Source organism: Papio anubis, chromosome 4, assembly GCF_008728515.1.
Source record: "Papio anubis isolate 15944 chromosome 4, Panubis1.0, whole genome shotgun sequence".
Taxonomy (NCBI): domain Eukaryota; kingdom Metazoa; phylum Chordata; class Mammalia; order Primates; family Cercopithecidae; genus Papio; species Papio anubis.
Genome location: NC_044979.1, coordinates 63034692 through 63053032, shown reverse-complemented (window position 1 = coordinate 63053032; position 18341 = coordinate 63034692). Strand labels below are relative to the sequence as shown.

The 18341-nt window shown below is 34.7% G+C and overlaps 1 protein-coding gene across 2 annotated transcripts in view; it reads left to right on the top strand.

The window, feature by feature from the left end:
- Positions 1 to 18341, top strand: part of SEMA3A (semaphorin 3A) — a 220399-nt gene that overhangs the window by 65948 nt on the left and 136110 nt on the right. The gene's annotated exons all lie outside the window — the stretch shown is intronic.

The window sequence follows — 18341 nt, the reverse complement described above, 5'->3', positions numbered from 1 at the left end:
TGAAATGCTATGAAATGTTTCCATTTCTGAGTCATAATTAAATTACCTATTTTTTTTTCTTTCCATTGTTTTCCTTTAATCTCTTTTCTTTCCTTTTCCTTTTCTCCATCTTTTTTCTTTTCTTTCATCCTTTCTTTCTTCCTCTCTCCTTTCCTTCCATGTACTCATCCTTTAAATAAATATGGGTTGGAAAAGGACCATGTAATAGGAATTGTCCTAGGCACTCTGGAGTGAAAGATGAATAGTAAGAAATCCCTATAATGTTTTTACCATTGTTAAAAGACACAGGCCATTTTTTGTAAAGTAAACTGTCAGGAAAATTAAGTGGGTGACTGGTTTGAGGAATAGCCCAGTATTTGCACAGATCATGAAAAGTAATTATAATCATTTAAATAAATTAATTAAAATGAATTACAGAATTTTTAAAATATATAATTTTATATAATTTTATGTTTAATTGATATTTGCGGATGTCTAAAATACAAAGCAATATGTTTAAAAGTTTTATCTGTGTTTAAAAGTATTAGGATTTAGAATAAATTTATTCTGTGTGTTGCCTAAAGACATAAATCAAACTGTACATATGTGTATAGATACATAGATATTTTCAAGGGACAACTTGATTGATTTGTTACAGCTGCCTACAATGATGTATATGATGTATATGTTTAGAAGGATTTAGAGTTGGAATCTGAGTTCCTGGGAAAAGACTGACTCAATCTAGCAGCAATGTTGCCTATAGGTGAAGGAAGTTAAATAGAAGATCACAAAGCAAAGGTATCCTCCATCTTTAATACCTATACATTAGCAAACAGGGGAAATTCATCCTTGAAAATTGCATATTAAATATATAGTTATTATGTTAAAATATTCATGACCTGTATTAAAGATGGTGAGGCAGACTTTATTCAGGGGTACTGCTACAATGAAGTTTTGTAATGGGGGTAAGAGATTGAGTTTAATACAGGATATCCTGAATACAAAGATAAGTGGAAATTTATAGCTAAGAAGCAAAGTGGGAGTCAGTGGGTGGAAAATTGCCCAGAGGAAACATCGGAGTAATGGGAATTGTGGGTAAATCGATTAGACAGGATTATCACTGAAGGCAGGCCAGGGTGATAAGATATTGACAGTGAGGTAGGGCAGTGGGGTAGGGATTTGATCACACGTTATCAACGGTGGGAGAATTTCTGTAAACTGACTAAACAGGATTCTTGTGAAAACTGGACCAAGCAGAGATGAACATGGAAATCGGACAGTCAGGGCCTTCTTGTGAAGAGAGTTCAGGGGAGTCTGACTAGAGTTAGGTAGGGAGAGAACCTGTCAACTGAAAGTCACTTCACACTTTTATAGTACAGCAAATGTTTTTCTGGTTATGTAACAGTGGATCAAAAAAAAAGTGTGTTCTTCTATCAAATTTTATACTATCCCTAGCTGATGCATAATTTGAAACTTTTGGAAAGGAGTATATAGAAAACACAATGAAGTAAGAACCCAGAGAGTTTGAGAATTTTGTGCTGATACTCCTACTGACTCATGAATATAGTGAGCAAGTATGCTAACTTTCTTTGGCCTTTAGCTTCTCATCTATTAAGTGAGACAACATATATATCACTGTGAGAAACAACTCTAATAGTTTTTGTGGAAATTATTTGAAAAGTAGAAAAATCTTCAATAATATAAGGCTAAAAGTATAACTGAACAAACGAAAATCTATTAACATCAAAAAGCTACATTTACCATGAACAAATTACGTTAAAATATTCAGTGAGATAATACCTGAGGATGAATAGAAATGGCTAATTTACCTATATACAGCTGTTACCTTTGAAAATGCAAACTTCTCCCTTTCTGTTAAAATCGAATCTTTCCTCTACTAATTACTATGATAACTAGCATTTAGTAAATGTAGTTTCAACAATAGCTTTATGAGGCAGATATAGTTATCCCATTTTCTTGATCTTGAACAGAAAATAGAATGATTTCTTATGCTTGATCAGGAAATATAATGATTCAGATTCTTCATTAAAAATCTTTACATTCAAAAATTTATGCATGTTTTGGGTACTATTCTAGACATTGAGATCAAAATTTCAGTGTCCCTGATGATGTTTTGATATCAATTGGAATATTTGGATTTGAACTTGTCCATTAACACACAGATGATAAGTAATAGATTTCAACAAATATATTACCTTTTCTGGCTCATCAACTGTGTAAGTATAATGATAATCAACTCATCCAGGCATGGTAGCCCGTGCCTGTAATCCTAACACTTTGGGAGGATGAGGAGGATGGATCACTTGAGGTCAGAAGTTCGAGACCACCCTGGCCAACACGGTGAAGCCCCATCTTTACTAAAAATACAAAAATTAGCCAGGCGTGGTGGCACGTGCCCATGGTCTCAGTTACTGGGGAGGTTGAGGCAGGAGAATCGCTTGAACCCGGGAGGTGCAGGTTTCAGTGAGCCATGATCATGCCACTGAACTCCAGCCTGGGCAACAGAGCGAGACTCTTTCAAAGAAAAAGTAAAATAAAATAACTAACTCACAGAATTCCTGTAAGGCTCAAAGGAACCCATACAAAATATTATGTAGCTGAGATATTAATAATTAACAATATAAATATAATGTTAGTCATTATTGCTATTATTAGTATATGTAATAGAGTAGTATGGACAATTTCTAAGTGAAAACATTGTTAATGAAATTAATTCAATACTCCTTAACGGTCGTGACCACTGCAGTGTTTCGTTGTTCTGAATCTGATTTGGTCTGAAAGTTGAAGGTAATAACCATGCTTATCTAGTTATCTTACAAATTATCTGCATATTATAATACAAACTGAAGCTTTATTTGATTTCACGAATGAATCAACCCAATCAAGCATATTTGATTTCATAATCGGATCAACTCATTCAATGGCTGAGATAGCAGATGTAGTTTGTGATTGTGATTTCTAAAATTATTCACCTCAAGGCATTTCCCACATCTTTTATGGAACTTTCTCCTCTCTCTCCCTCTCTATCTCTGCCTCTCTCTCCCTATTATTAATACAAACAACTAAGGGATTCTTGTGGTTAGCCCAAATGCAGTTAGTTCAGCAGCCGCAATAAACTCATGATCCACAATGCCCTGTGGGGGATAACTTAATCACTTAATCATGATTTTAGAGACTCACCTGCATCAGCCACTGGAGTAGCTGGGATTACAGGTAACCATCACACCCGGCTAATTTGTGTATTTTTAGTAGAGACAGGGTTTCACCGTGTTGGCCAGGCTGGTCAAGAATACTTTCAAAGAAGAAAAGCAACTTCACTGCATTTTTCCACGCTTACTAATTTTTTTTTCGAATTTTATGGAACTTAATTAAAAGGATCTAAGACATGGAGTTTGCTGAATCTGATAGAGTGACACCAGATCATTTCACAGCACCTTGTATATAAGGATCCTGAAAAAATATAAATCATTATGATAGAGGTGCATAGAGAGACACACATTTTTAAAAGTGCGACGGTGTGATAATATTGCCTTACTAATGTTTTCAAAAATCAATTAATTAATTGTAACATTATAAAATATTTGTGTTTTGGTATTTCTTCATATTCTGCATTAAATCAAGATTTTGATTTTTCTCCATTAAGATTTATATAGTGAAAGGAAAACAGAAGTTTTTATATATTTTATTTCAAGGAGAAATATATTTTTCTTCCAGCTCTACTCAACATTAAAATATATTTCATGCTATTTTGCTGATAACCCTTATAGATCCTTTAATATTGCTTTTCATACTTTTTTTATGCAAGGTATATTTTATTCACTTAGAATTTTATTAAAATTTATTTTCATTTTCAGTTAACCTCATTTAAGTAATGCCTCAGTTTACACATTTTGTACACTTCAAGATGATTCATGGCATTCATTGGTTATTTTTGGACTTTAATTTACAGATGCAATTTTTGCATTTCTTTCTTAATATATGATTTTAGAAATAGCTATTGGATGGCTCCCTGGGATTTGTACCATCCCTTCCTTAATAAACATAAGAAAATAAATAGCATTATTATTTTTAACAATGATTTAAATAAACAGTAAGAAATAAATATTAAGAAGAAAGAGACTTTTTCTTTCATTTGACACCTGATTTCCAAAGTGACACAAGGAGAGTTTGATGGAAATTCTGCACTGTATCTTGAGTAAATAATAGTCAGCTGTGACTTATGGACAATAATTCCTTTCAAAGGGCTCCTGTAATACTGAAAACCACAAGAATAGGTGTGAGTAGCTGTGGCAGCCATCAGGGCTCCAAGACAGGATTGTAACCAAAATAGGAACTGACCTGAACATTTATAGTAAAGTAAACAAACAACCTCCTTACTTGTTATCCCTGATTTCCGGAGCCTGTGCTTACCATTTCCTACTGATTTCCTTGAAAAGTCTACTGGAAATGAAGTGCCTTTAAACAAGTCACACTGGGTAAAGGACTGTCTTTGCAGCATTAGATTCAGATAGAAGGCTACAATAGGAAAAGAGGGGTCAAGACACTGGTTAATCTTATGCACTTTTAGAGTGGGCCATTCTTAGGCCTAGTTAAGGAAAAGTTCATTCCTATGGCTATGACAACACAGTAAACCAGAAGCCAGGACATGCCACTGGATTGAACCTACATAGTTTCTGTGTCACTGAGTATGGTATCATACAGAAAAGCGAAACCTCTCCGCATTCCCTCATGCAGCTGGGATAATATAACTCATCATTACTCTCTGCCCAGTTTTGCACCAAACACATATATTAAACCAACAGCTGTAATTCAAGCAACTATTACACAAAGAATGGACTTTGTTGTTAAAGAGCAAGCCTGTAGCTTGAGGCACATAGTTATACTTTCTGCTCTCTCTCTCTCATATATATATATATCAGGTTATCAGATAAATATATATATATCGTTATCAGATAAAATATATATATTAATAAGAAATAAATTGTATATTTTAAATACATATATTTTATCTGATATATATATATATATTATCTGATAACCCTTATTCTTTTTATATTGCTTTTCTATGTATTTATATATTTTTTCTATATAGAGTGTGTGTGTGCCTGTGCACGCATGTGCATGCATGTGCTGGTGATGACATTTATGATATTCATCTAAATTTAATTTTCTCTTGTAGAACAGAATGTACAGGATATAAAACAAATCATCATATTAATATGTCTTTTTTGGTATTGTAGATTCTAAACCTTCAAATTGCTATGGAATTTTTAGCATTAGAGTAGTGAAATGCTCATGAATTTTTCCATTGCTGTTACTTGAGAGCTGTTATTTGAAAAACATATATACAATACAGTACATAATAGTATTGAACAAAGACCCTGGATAAGGAAATAAATACAGTCAAGATACCTGTATTCTGGCTGCTGTTATTCACCTTTGCTCCCATTTTTGGTATTTTTCTAGTGCTTAAAATTCACTTTGTTATACACAGTAACATTTCTATTGATGGCTTAACTTCGTTGACCCTGTTTTGCAAATGAAAGCTGAATACATTCTAAGCTGGTAAAAGAATCTGTTTTGAATCAATAGCTCTCTGAATCTTCTTTGTTTATCCTACTAAACCATCTCTCTTTGCACTAAATTTCAATAAAACCAAATGGCAACCGTATGACTGTTAGAAATATTTTGAACATCATTGGAAATCAAAATTTCAACCATCTGAGAGGAACAAAAAAGCAGACTCTCATAACATTCTGATTCTTGGATGCATTTCAAAGTGTTGTATCATGCACCTGAACTTTGAGACTTTTTAAAATTCTTGAGGGATTTATTTTTATATATTTGTCCTTAGTTGTTACTCCTCTTAATGATATGATATATTATAATGTCTATCATGTTTACTGTGGCTCAAATTGCAGGACCTCAATAGCACTAATTTTTGCCAAGTGAATGCAATTGAGAATGTAGAGCTACACATGCATCTTAAGTTACAGTGCATTCCAAAATGCCTATGTCAACCCTTAAATTTCGTTACTTTTTCAAAGGTCAAATTTGACTTTAACTTTTCATTTTTTTAAATTTTATTTTGGGCACATCGAGACATAATAAAACTGCATTAAGTGGGTAATTAGAATTACCTTCTAATTTAGGAGTCTATCAAATAATAAAATTACATTAAATTTCAAAATCCTTATGTATAATTGTTGGAATATAGTTTTTCATGGTTCTTCACATTTCTCACATCTTATAAGCAGAGGTCCTGACTACCTTTTTGCACACTTTTAAAAAAAACTGTTTATGATTTTTTAATGATCGCCATTCTAACTGGTGTGAGATGGTATCTCATTGTGGTTTTGATTTGCATTTCTCTGATGACCAGTGATGATGAGCATTTTTTCATGTGTCTGTTGGCTGCATAAATGTCTTCTTTTGAGAAATGTCTGCTAATATCCTTCTCCCACTTTTTGATGGGGTTGTTTGATTTTTTTCTTGTAAATTTGTTTAAGTTCTTTGTAGATTCTGGATATGAGCCCTTTGTCAGATATGTAGATGTGGAGAAATAGGAACACTTTTACACTGTTGGTGGGACTGTAAACTAGTTCAACCATTGTGGAAGATAGTGTGGCGATTCCTCAAGGATCTAGAACTAGAAATGTTGTTTGACCCAGCCATCCCATAACTGGATGTATACCCAAAGAATTATAAATGATGCTTCTATAAAGACACATGCACATGTGGGGATATACCCAAAGGATTATACGTCATGCTGCTGTAAAGACACATGCACACGTATGTTTATTGCAGCACTATTCTCAATAGCAAAGACTTGGAACCAACCCAAATGTCCATCAATAATAGACTGGATTAAGAAAATGTGGCACATATATACCATGGAATATTATGCAGCCATATAGAGGATGAGTTCATGTCCTTTGTGGGAACATGGATTAAGCTGGAAACCATCATTCTGAGCAAACTATCGCAAGGACAGAAAACCAAACACGGCATGTTCTTACTCATAGGTGAGAATTGAACAATGAGAACACTTAGACACAGGGTGGGGAACATCATACACCGGGCCCTGTCGTGGGGTGAGGGTAGTGAGGAGGGATAGCGTTAGGAGATATACCTAATGTAAATGACGAGTTAATGGGTGCAGCACACCAACATGGCACATGTATACATATGCAACAAACCTGTACGTTGTACACATGTACCCTAGAACTTAAAGTATAATAAAAAATTGTTTTATTAAGTTTTTTTTTTTAAAAAAACTGTTTATACAGTTACGATAGTGTCTTCCTCTGAAGTAGAAGGTTGGTTTGCAAATGGTCTTGGGAAACAGAGAGAATGCCTCCCTCTGAAGCAAAGGGCAGACATGTGCACTGTCCAGTGCAATCAACATAATATCTCCCTCAATATCTAAAGGTCAGCATGCTATACCTATTATATAATATTTCGGTTTTCTCATCCAGAGTTCCTCTCCAATAATGCAACTCACCACATGTATGGGTATTACCTGATCCTCTTCCGAATACCCAGTGGAAATAGCACAAGAAATTCTAATACTCTGGCTAGTACTATTTCTGTGAGTAATAAAGTCCTTTATCGCTGAATCCTGAGTCACAAATCTTTTGTTAGTATTCATGAAAGCATGGTAGGCTAACTCATTATCTTACAAATAGGGTAAAACCCCAGACCCTTTATAATTTTTGAAAATATCGATTGTAATTTTATGTGGACACTCTGGATAATCTTACAAATGAAAGAATATGGTCAGTTTATCCATTTTAAAATATGATTTTCATCAAGAATTTTGATGGCACTTCAGTTGTACAGATAACTGATTTTTGATGAACTCCAGTATACCTTATCACATGTCACAGAAATGAGCATAGATTTTCACATGTATGTACCTTTCATATGTATGTATATATCTGTGTGTGGGTAAATATCTGATATGTTGAACCAAATAATTACAGTTTAACTCTAGCCTTCAGAAGTAGTATAATAATATCCAGCACTTATGGAGCGCTTGCTTTATACCTGGTATTGATCTAAATGCATTTCATATATTAACTCGTTTGGGTGACTTGTATTTGGTTACAAGTCCATATTTCTTTTCAAGTAATTAAACAAGCAAATTTTGCATGTAAGGTAAAAGATACATGGCAAATAAAACTTTGTCATGAAGTTTATTTCAGAAGTTACGTAGTATTCATATTTTGAATTAATACATTTTACTAATACAGTCAAATAAGTTGGTATTAATTATGTTTGACTTGCCATGAACCAAGTCTCGTACAGATAAACTGAAATTTTTGGAAACATTTTAGGGTCAGGATTAAAATTTAAATGCATTTTATTTATTTATTTTTGCAAAGTAAGGCTAGCATTGGAAATAGAGACATTTTATAAAAATCTTTTAGAAGATTTGGAGATTTTGATTTATTTTCCTTTTTACTGGAAATTTCAATTGCGTCCTTAAGTGGCTGAAATGAAGATGAAATATTTGGCATTGGTTAACAAATTATTATTTAGATTTGACTGGACACCATATTTCATCCATACATCAGTGTACATACTTTTAGAGTACAGTAAGTATTTTACAATCTGGAAGGTCCATTATCATGATTTGACCAGTTCCTTCAGGAGAAAAGATTTTGGCCAGTATCTTCTTTCCTCATATTTAGCAAGTTGATCCAAGTCCCACTGACACGTAGTTTCTAATACTTGTGTTTAGTATTCTTCTATATGTGTCTGATAATCTTCATAAGTGGATTTCTACTCATTTCCGAGAGTACACTGTCCATCATATCTTGTATTAAACAGGGACTCTAATAATATTTTACTTAGATATGTTATGTCTCAAGACAAATATGCTATCACCAAATTTTGACTGTTTTCCTTTTGCTTGACCTAGTAAAAAAAACAGTAAAAATCATTTGTGCAATAACAGTAAAACTCATTTGTGCAATAACAATAAAAACCATCAGCTTCTTATATACACAGGACCTCATGAAACTTTCCCGAAGCTCTGCCATTAAATTTTAATATACATCTACTTACTTTTAGCCTTTTTAGTTGGTAGCAAGGAAAACAGACTGCAAAATTATGGTAGCTCTGAAAACTTGACACACTATTTCTAGAGATGAAGAATCTTGACTTTTGGCTTTAAGAGCAGAAAATTCCTGAAGCTTCTCACTGTTCCATTCAAATTAGGTGCAAAATATACTGTACTATCCATGCTATCCATGGTATTAAATGTAACTGTTATGTATGCATACATGTGTGCATGTGTTTATTCCACATGTATTCAACGCTAAAAGATAGGATTTTTTAGTATTGTGCTTGAAATGATACCAACATTAATACAACTTTTTGATTATAGATTTTAATATGCATTTAAAAAGCAGAAATCTTTCATATTTAGAAGTAAATAAAATTATTAACTAATGACCTTTAGTCATTAGTTCATACAGTGAGCATGTGTGTGTTTTTAAACAGGTCAAATTTATGTTCCCTTTATATTACATATCACAATGAGCTAGTCTATGGCAGTAAGATATATCTTTTCATCATGGTTTTATCAGAGACCACCTGTGTGATTGATATGGAAAGAGTTTTATTATGGGAATTAGACCTTATACAATCATGAGAGCTGGTGAATAATTCTATGGAAGGCTACTGCCTGAGACAGGTAGTGGGTGTGAAGTTGTTGTAGGTAACTATAGTTGTTGATGTTTATAGAAGAAAAGCCAGACATGAAGTAGGAAGAGTAAGGATGAACTGAGACCCACAGCACAAACTAGGACCAGAGTCTGTCTTTTACTACCTCTAACTTTCTTTGGGTCGATTTGGGTGACTTAAAGAAGAAACAGATGTCTTTTGTCATGGAGCTATACAAATATCAGGACTCAGTCTGGTAGAAACTAACAAATGAGATTTGGTGGAGGCCAGAAGACCTGGAGGCCCTAGTGTGGCCAGCAGATCAGAACAAGCTAGGGAGTGTAATGGTTGCAGCTTAATTTATACCTCCCAAACCTCATGTGGATTTCATTGATAGCCAGCCTAAACCAACCTGCAGGAAAGGGAATTTGAGGAAATATTTTTCTAGCTTATTTCAGTTGGCACAGTACAATTCTGCCACAGCTATTGACTAACACATGCTGTATTTGCTGTTGTATTGAGACAATGAATCATGGCATTTTTACTGCTTTGATAACAACAGTGATTATAATTTGTAAGTCTTCACTGCCAGAGGACTAGGATTTCATATAAATTCTATTGAAGAAAATGCAATTGCCCTTGGTAGCTGAAATGGGCATAAAGTAATACTCAAAACCAATTTTTAAAAATCTATCTCTGTTTAGCACCAAGTATGGGCTTAAACTCTGTTAACTGCATCCTTACAAAGAATGAACTATTCATAATGGAGCTCCTCATAATTTGTGAAATGGCATAATATGTAGAAGAGTGTGAGAGTTAAGCAGTCAGAGAAATATCCAAACAATAGTGAAGTTTAATTATTTTAAGAATTGGGGCCGGGCATGGTGGCTCACGCCTGTAATCCCAGCACTTTGGGAGGCCGAGGCGGGTGGATCACCTGAGGTCAGGAGTTCAAGACCAGCCTGACCAACATGGAGAAACCCTGTCTCTACTAAAAATATAAAATTAGTCAGGGTGGTGGCACATGTGTGTATTCCCAGCTACTCAGGAGGCTGAGGCAGGAGAATCGCTTGAACTCGGTAGATGGAGGTTGCGGTGAGCCAAGATCGCACCATTGCACTCCAGCCTGGGCAACAAGAGCGAAACTCCATCTCAAAAAACAAAACAAAACAAAAAATCGGATAACCAGTTACCTATCAATTAATAAGTGCTAGTCATCATGCTAAGTAATTTACATGAATATATCATTAATCTCATTTTCAGTTGAGGGCACTCAGGCTCAGAGATTCTAAGTAACTTTGTTACAGTCACATAGCAAATGGAAAATGCCTGAGTAATTTTAACCCATGTCTAACTGACTTTAAAGCAGTGGTTCCCCAATCTTTTTGGCACCAGGAACTGGTTTCGTGGAAGACAATTTTTCCATGGGCAAAAAACGGGATGGTTTTGGGATGAAACTGTTCCACCACAGATCGTCAGATATCGATTAGATTCTCACAAGGAGACCTCAACCTAGATCCCTTGTATGCACAGTTCATAAAAGTGTTCAACCTCCTATGAGAATCTAATGCAACAGCGGATCAGACAGAAGGCAGAGCTCAGGCAGTTGTGCTGGCTGGCCTACTGCTCACCTCCTGCTGTGCAGCCTGTTCTTAACAGGCCACTGACTGGTACCAGTCTACCTGGGGTTTGGGAACCCCTGCTCTAAGGTGTAAGACTGATACAAGTAATTACCCCCATTTCTGTTTCACCGTTATGAAATTGTTCGTTTTGCCCTACATGTTTTTTCTTAAAGTTTTTGAGAATACCTTTTCAAATGCAAATATCCTTGAATAAGTAACATCTTCATTACATATCAATAAATATAAATTTAACAATTCCTAATTTCTGAAATTTAAATGCATGCATAAATTATTTCTACAAGTTGATATATACATACGGTTTACATACAAATATCCACATATATGTGCATATTTGGGAAGATTATGATATATGGATGATATTTGAAGAAATAATAAAATTATGCCAGAAAAAAATGAAATTTGTAAAACGTCCTCTTTAATATCTAATTCTGTACAAAGCAGAAGATCCAAAGTTGGCTTATGGGTGACAAAATTATGATACCACGTATGTTCTGACGGTCAAAATATTTTAAGCAATGGTAAATTTAAGTAACTTTTGACTAAGCAGCAGATTGCCTCCAATTACCCACTTTCTTTTTAATGTTTGTATTACTCCATTAGGGCTAGCATAATAAAATGGCACAGACTGGTTGGCTAAAACAACAGAAATTTATGTTCCAGTTCTGGAGGCTAGAAGTCCAAGTTCAACGTGTAAGCAGGGTTGAGTTCCTCTGAGCCTCCTCTCCTTGGCTTGCAGATGACTGTCCTCTTGCTGCCTATTCACATGGCCCTTCCTCTGTGCACTCATGCCCCCGATGTCTCCTTATGTGTCCAAGTTTCTTCTTCTTATAAAGGCACCAGCTAGGTTGGATTAGGGTCTATGCTAAGGGCCTCATTTTGACTTAGTCACCTCCTTAATGACCCTATCCCCAAATAGAGTCATATTCCCAGATGGTAGAGATTAGAGTTTCAAGATATAAATTTTGAGAAAATGGAGTTCAGCCTATAAGACAATCTCACAACTCTGGTTTGATAGTTCATTTACCCTGTGGGCCCTTGACTTCTTTTCAAACCTTTTTATATTGTAAAAGTTCTTTCTTTCTGAATGTTCTACTTTTTAATCTCCTTTTAAATCAACTAAATTTTTGGTCATGAAAAAAGGAAGAAAAGGACAAGAGTATACATGTGAAATATGCCATAGGCACTTGCATTCGGATAAATGATACATCAGTGTGTATGTAACAAACACTAAACTTGATTAGAGTCTCCAATTATTATAACTATAAAACAGACTTTAGGGCCAGGCGCGGTGGCTCAAGCCTGTAATCCCAGCACTTTGGGAGGCCGAGACGGGCGGATCACGAGGTCAGGAGATTGAGACCATCCTGGCTAACACAGTGAAACCCCGTCTCTATTAAAAATACAAAAAACTAGCCGGGCGAGTTGCGGGGCGCCTGTAGTCCCAGCTACTCCGGAGGCTGAGGCAGGAGAATGGCGTAAACCCGGGAGGCGGAGCTTGCAGTGAGCTGAGATCCGGCCACTGCACTCCAGCCTGGGCGACAGAGCCAGACTCTGTCTCAAAAAACAAAACAAAACAAAACAAAACAAAACAGACTTTAGTACTTTGGACTTCAAGGACTCCAACAAAAATTAATGTTTGATATTAGGCAAGACAAGGGGTAGAAAGGAGGTAGATGTGAATGAAATCAAGCATTCTTCTAAAATATGGGCTCAGTTTTTCTGTTTTTCCCTAAGGCTACATCTCACGTGCAATTAAAGATGCAGTTCATCTCTCTTTTATGTGTAATGATTTCTGTTATGGTCAAGGCATGTATGTTAGAATTAAATATGCCAAATAATTTTGTCCACAATAAATTCCTTTAGATTGTAACTCTCCTTACTTGATGTAAACAAATGACTTGGTTACATTAAGACATGAACACTAAATATTCAGCCCCTTGCATAAAATTGGAAACCACTGAATATCATTTTTGAAATAAGGATGAGGATTGTGAGTACTTCATCATTTTCCTGGTTTGGTAGGAAACATATTTATGTAGATTTCCCAGAATATTTGCAATTGTCTGCATTTATTGCAATATAAGATGACGAAAGGTTATGCTAGGTACATATAATGGACCACAGTCAAATCATGCAAATGAATGGCACACATCATGATGAATCCGAGTGACAGTATAATATAAAAGAAAACATAAGCCTAAAAATCGATATCATAAGCTTCTATGGTCCACACAGAATTTCAAAGTGAATTTTTTGAACTCCTTTAAATAAAAGAAAATCACAGCGGTCAGCTTTTGCTAATAGCATAGTCTATAGTGCCTATGTGGATAATCATTTTGAACATGTTTGAAGGTTTCAAGTAATTTGAAAGAAAAATGTTTATAGAATCTTGAACAATATTTCTAGAACTTCAAAACAAATAGTCAATCTAGAGGGAAAAGAGCAGTCAAATTGGGCACTTAACTGCAATGAACATTTAAGTAAAATAATTTGTGAGCCTTATACAGAGAGTCTTCATTTAGTTTAATCATATAATTCAAGCCACTTTAAAAGTTGTTTTTCAGTTATCATAGGTTTAATGGTGATATAGTTCAATTAATATGAATATGCTTACATACCAAAATTACTGGCTATGTAACATTGCTAACTTTGTTGTGTTAGTTATATCAATATTATTTTAAATCTCTAAAAAATATAAAAGCATTGATATGGAAAGTTCAATTCATTTTATTATGGCATATTCTAAATACTGATGGTAAAAATGCCTCCCAAAATGGACAGAACTGCCTATTCATCACTTTAAAAAGTGAATGTTAAAAAATTCCAAGTCACAAATTCCAACATTAGAAGGCTAATATCATAATTATAACATGGTTTATATTTTAGTTTTATTAGATAAGCCTCTTTGGAGAAGAGATTTCTAACATCCTTTAGTGAATAGTAAACTATTAGAAAGACACAATTATGGATGATCGGATTACAGCTGTAATAGCACAAGGTTAAAAGAAAAAAAAAAAAAAAGACTAAACATTATTGCCAGATAAGTGCAGAAAAGCTTAAATAGAGGAAGGGATAAAGTGAGTGACAGGAACAATCTCACGGATTACTGCTTTGGCACGAAGATTCCAGTATTCAGCTAGCTTGCCAAATAAATTGACCAGAGAAAAAGAAAGTCAACAGATTAACTTCAGGAATTAAGCTTATTAATGGGTTTTCAGGCATAAATGTATCCACCCATCATGATAGGAAAAGATTTCCTTTGCTTTCCCAGCTGCTAGATTATGCACCAAAATATTTCTACATAAACTATCGATGGGATAGAAGCATTTTTTTTCTTTTTACATGAATTCTCATTGACCTGAGTCAATGTTATATGCTACCCATTCATTTTGGACTGATTCGTAGTTGAGCCAGAACAAGTTGTTTGATTTAATCATGAACTGAATATATTTGAATAGAGATTGTTCACGTTCACAAGTCTTCTCTCCTTTTCTCTTCGCTTACTTAGAGTAAAATTTAACTGCTCCATCCAGAATTTAAGAACATGCAAGGAGGTAATTGGAATTGGAGGTAAATCATATTCTTTTGTAGAAAGTATAATTATCGGAAGTTAGTCAAAAACACCTCAGTTCTGTTTTAATTTTCATGCATGGAGCAGTTGTTTTGACAGATGGATGGACTTTATTTTTGTAACCGTCCAGGAAAAGTCTGTGTAACACAGTCTAATCAGTGCTTCATATCTGCAATGTTTGTTTTTGAATCACTGTGCTTTTGGCTCCTGTATCTTTTTCTAGGGGTAGACATTTTCTTCTAAATTTATTACTCCAGGTAATATCTTTATACATAATTCCTCATTCCTTTGATCTGGAAAGACCAGAGACCCTTAAAAACATAAGTGTAAGTGGTTTGTCACTAAGGGTGATGAATCGTTACTCCTCAGGTGTGACCTTGGATTTTACTGGTTTATAACTGGCCTTACTTTTATTTCTAGCTAACAATCTATAACACTGTTGCTCTGGAGAACATTTCAGTAAAATAAGAGGTCAGTATGGTTGCCTGACTCTTGGGAAGTCAACTTGTTGCTAAACTTGTCTGTGTTCATCAACTTAAATTCCAAAAAGGATCAAGGTTTGAAAAATGAATTCATTTTGAACTGATTCCACTCTCTTTATTACATTGTAAATCCTCCAGTGCTGAGCAAAGCAGTGCAGTAGTTTAAGGCCAAAAAGTACATTACATTCTGAGTTTTAAGAATCGTCATGGTTCAAGAAAAGGTCAGAAACACTCTTCTTCTGTCTCCCTAGAGCAGAAATGTGTGAAGTGTGTTTCCTTTTTCTGCCACGCTTCCTTCTTTTTTAGAGGAATGTCCAAGCTGCTTCCAAATAAAACGAATATCCTGTTTTGGAACACTCGAAAACCTTGGCAGCAACAAGCTAGAGAATGAAGGCAAATGAATGACAGGATTGATACTCTTTTATGTAGGTTTTCTATTAAGAACAAATCCTTACTAACAATGTCTCTGTCAAGTTTTTGCTTCTTCTCTGTCCAGTTCTTTTAATACACTTTCCTCCTCCATTGTTCTTGATGGGTCTTCTCTCAGCTATTTTTAACCAAATTTGAAAGTATTTCCTTCCATTCCTTTGTTTTATTTCAAGCATCTTTATATCCTCTAAGCCCAAGAAATTTCTCTCCATTATATTTGCATCAACCTCCACTTTCAAAATAATATTGAGCTTGCCCCCAGGGCATGGTAACAATACAACCTGCTGCCAACTGGGAGAGCTCAGTGGGGAAATGAAGGGGATCATTCCAGGCCTTAGGCCAATAGGGTGGGTCTAGTTGCTTAGTAAAAAGATAGAATCCCGTTATCAGCACTCTCGGTAGAACCCTTTGCCAGGTTTCACAGCTATGGTCCTGTGATTGATTTTGTTCCAACAACTCTGTAGGGGAATTGTTGTCATGTTATAGTGGTTCCTCTTTAGTAGTTAATAGAGAACAAATTAAAATTATGATATTCAGTGGAGCCCAATTTCATAGTTAGCAAGAACCCTGAGAGTTTTTCAGTCATTAATTACAATCTGCTAGTTTCCTTCGAAGGACAGATGTAGTCACTATAAATTGCTAATCAGTTATTCAATCTATAAGAGATAAAGAGCCCACAAATTCTGTGATATTATGATTCATAACAGTTGCAGAGGTGACATGAGCCTTTGTTTTGTTCACAAGTATTCTTACTGGTAAAATATGTTCTTCCTTATTTATTATGGAGAAGTAAGTTCCACTGTCGTATTTCTAAGGAGGCAGTTAGGTGATACTGATAAGACTAAAAAATTGGGGTTTGTGGAAAAAATTGCATGCATATCTATAAAGGCATGGCATGCAAACTGAAATCCTGTTTTTTTCTAGAATGAAAAAGACATCCATCTGGGTCTGCCACTATTATTTATTAGAATATCTGTTTGCTTACCAATGTGTACACAGCCAATTTCTTAGTTTCAGCATATGGTGCTGGAACTGGTTATTTCTAATCTGGAATACTATAATATTGAGCCCACAATCAGAGATGATTATCTTTATATAAAAGCAGAGTATGTGGCCACCTACGTGTTTCAAAGTAAACATTTTCCTGAAAATGGCTTCTTTGCAAATGACTGAAATTTTTTTAAGAACACAAATAAATCCTTTGGGTAAGGCTCATGAATGCCTGGTTTGTAAATGAGTTTATCAGATGTTTCCCTTTCCACAACCTCTTTCCTCTGCCCAAGCCTTCATGCCCTATTCTCTTGGGGAAGGAGGAGAGATTCTTACAGAATGGAGAGCTTGTTGCTAAGAGTAGTGGAAGTTAAGTTATATCTGTTTCATAGTTTTACCTAAGAGGTACCCTATTTAAAGTGAAACACGAATGAGAGCCACATACCTTTTAAGCTAGGAAATTTTTCCTCATAACAACTTGCAAGATCAATTTATTTCAGAGAGTAATTTTATACATTGTAGTGCCTTACCAGACAAAAGAAAGACTGAGGATCTGTGTAGCAAAACAGTGGAAGAAATTATGTTTATTTTAGTTACCCCCAAAGTACTCAGCATATGTTAGGAAAGCATGAGGGAGGAGTCATAACTAGAAACTTTCGCATTTTACTTTAAATGGGCCACATTCATTTTTAGGGCAATGTATTTTAGGGTCATCATCAGGTTTCATCCTAGAAAAATAAGTGATAATAGACAGCAATTATTTGAATTTAAATATCAATTAATCTGCTTAAGTTTGGTTACCTGATCCTTATTTTACGGGGGCAATGGAATTAAGATAAAAATAATCAGCCTCAAATATAGAATACAGATGTCATGTGGAAATGTACTCAAATAATTTTACCACCTCAGTTGTAAGCTCCAACTGACTACATAAAGCACTCTGAGCTTTCACTTGAAAACTGGCAAGTCATAGAGAATGACTTTGGGAGTGTGACACACTTAGAAGTCCCAGAAACAACCCAGTCCTGTCATGTGTGCCTGCCTTGCTTGTACTGTTGTCCACACTTGATCCTTAATTGCATTTATAGTTACATATTTGGTTCTTAATTCCAAATGTTTATAGAAAAAAAAAAAAGGTAGTTAAGGAAGTCTATAGCCTTTAACAAAATCATTTTGAATGCAGTTTTTATTATTTACCATGTGAATACTCATTTGGATATTTCCAAAATGGGTTACTAATGATGTTTAAACTTTATGTTTATTAGAGGGTCATATTATATTATATTTTTGTTTTCTTTTCCTAAAATGGAACTGAAAACTGATTTTTGCAAGTACATTTTCACCATCATTTTGTTTAGTTAATTCATTAGTTAATCAAGTAATTTCCTGCTCTCCTCATTTCTGGAAAAATCACCTGTGATTATTGATTATCTAATTTTTTTTTCTGCTTTTGTATAAATAAATTAAAAATAGTTTTAATGAAAGACTGATGGAAGGTCATAAAATAATTGTTCTCACCAGAGTAAGAAACTCTATATTTTAATGCGTGTTATA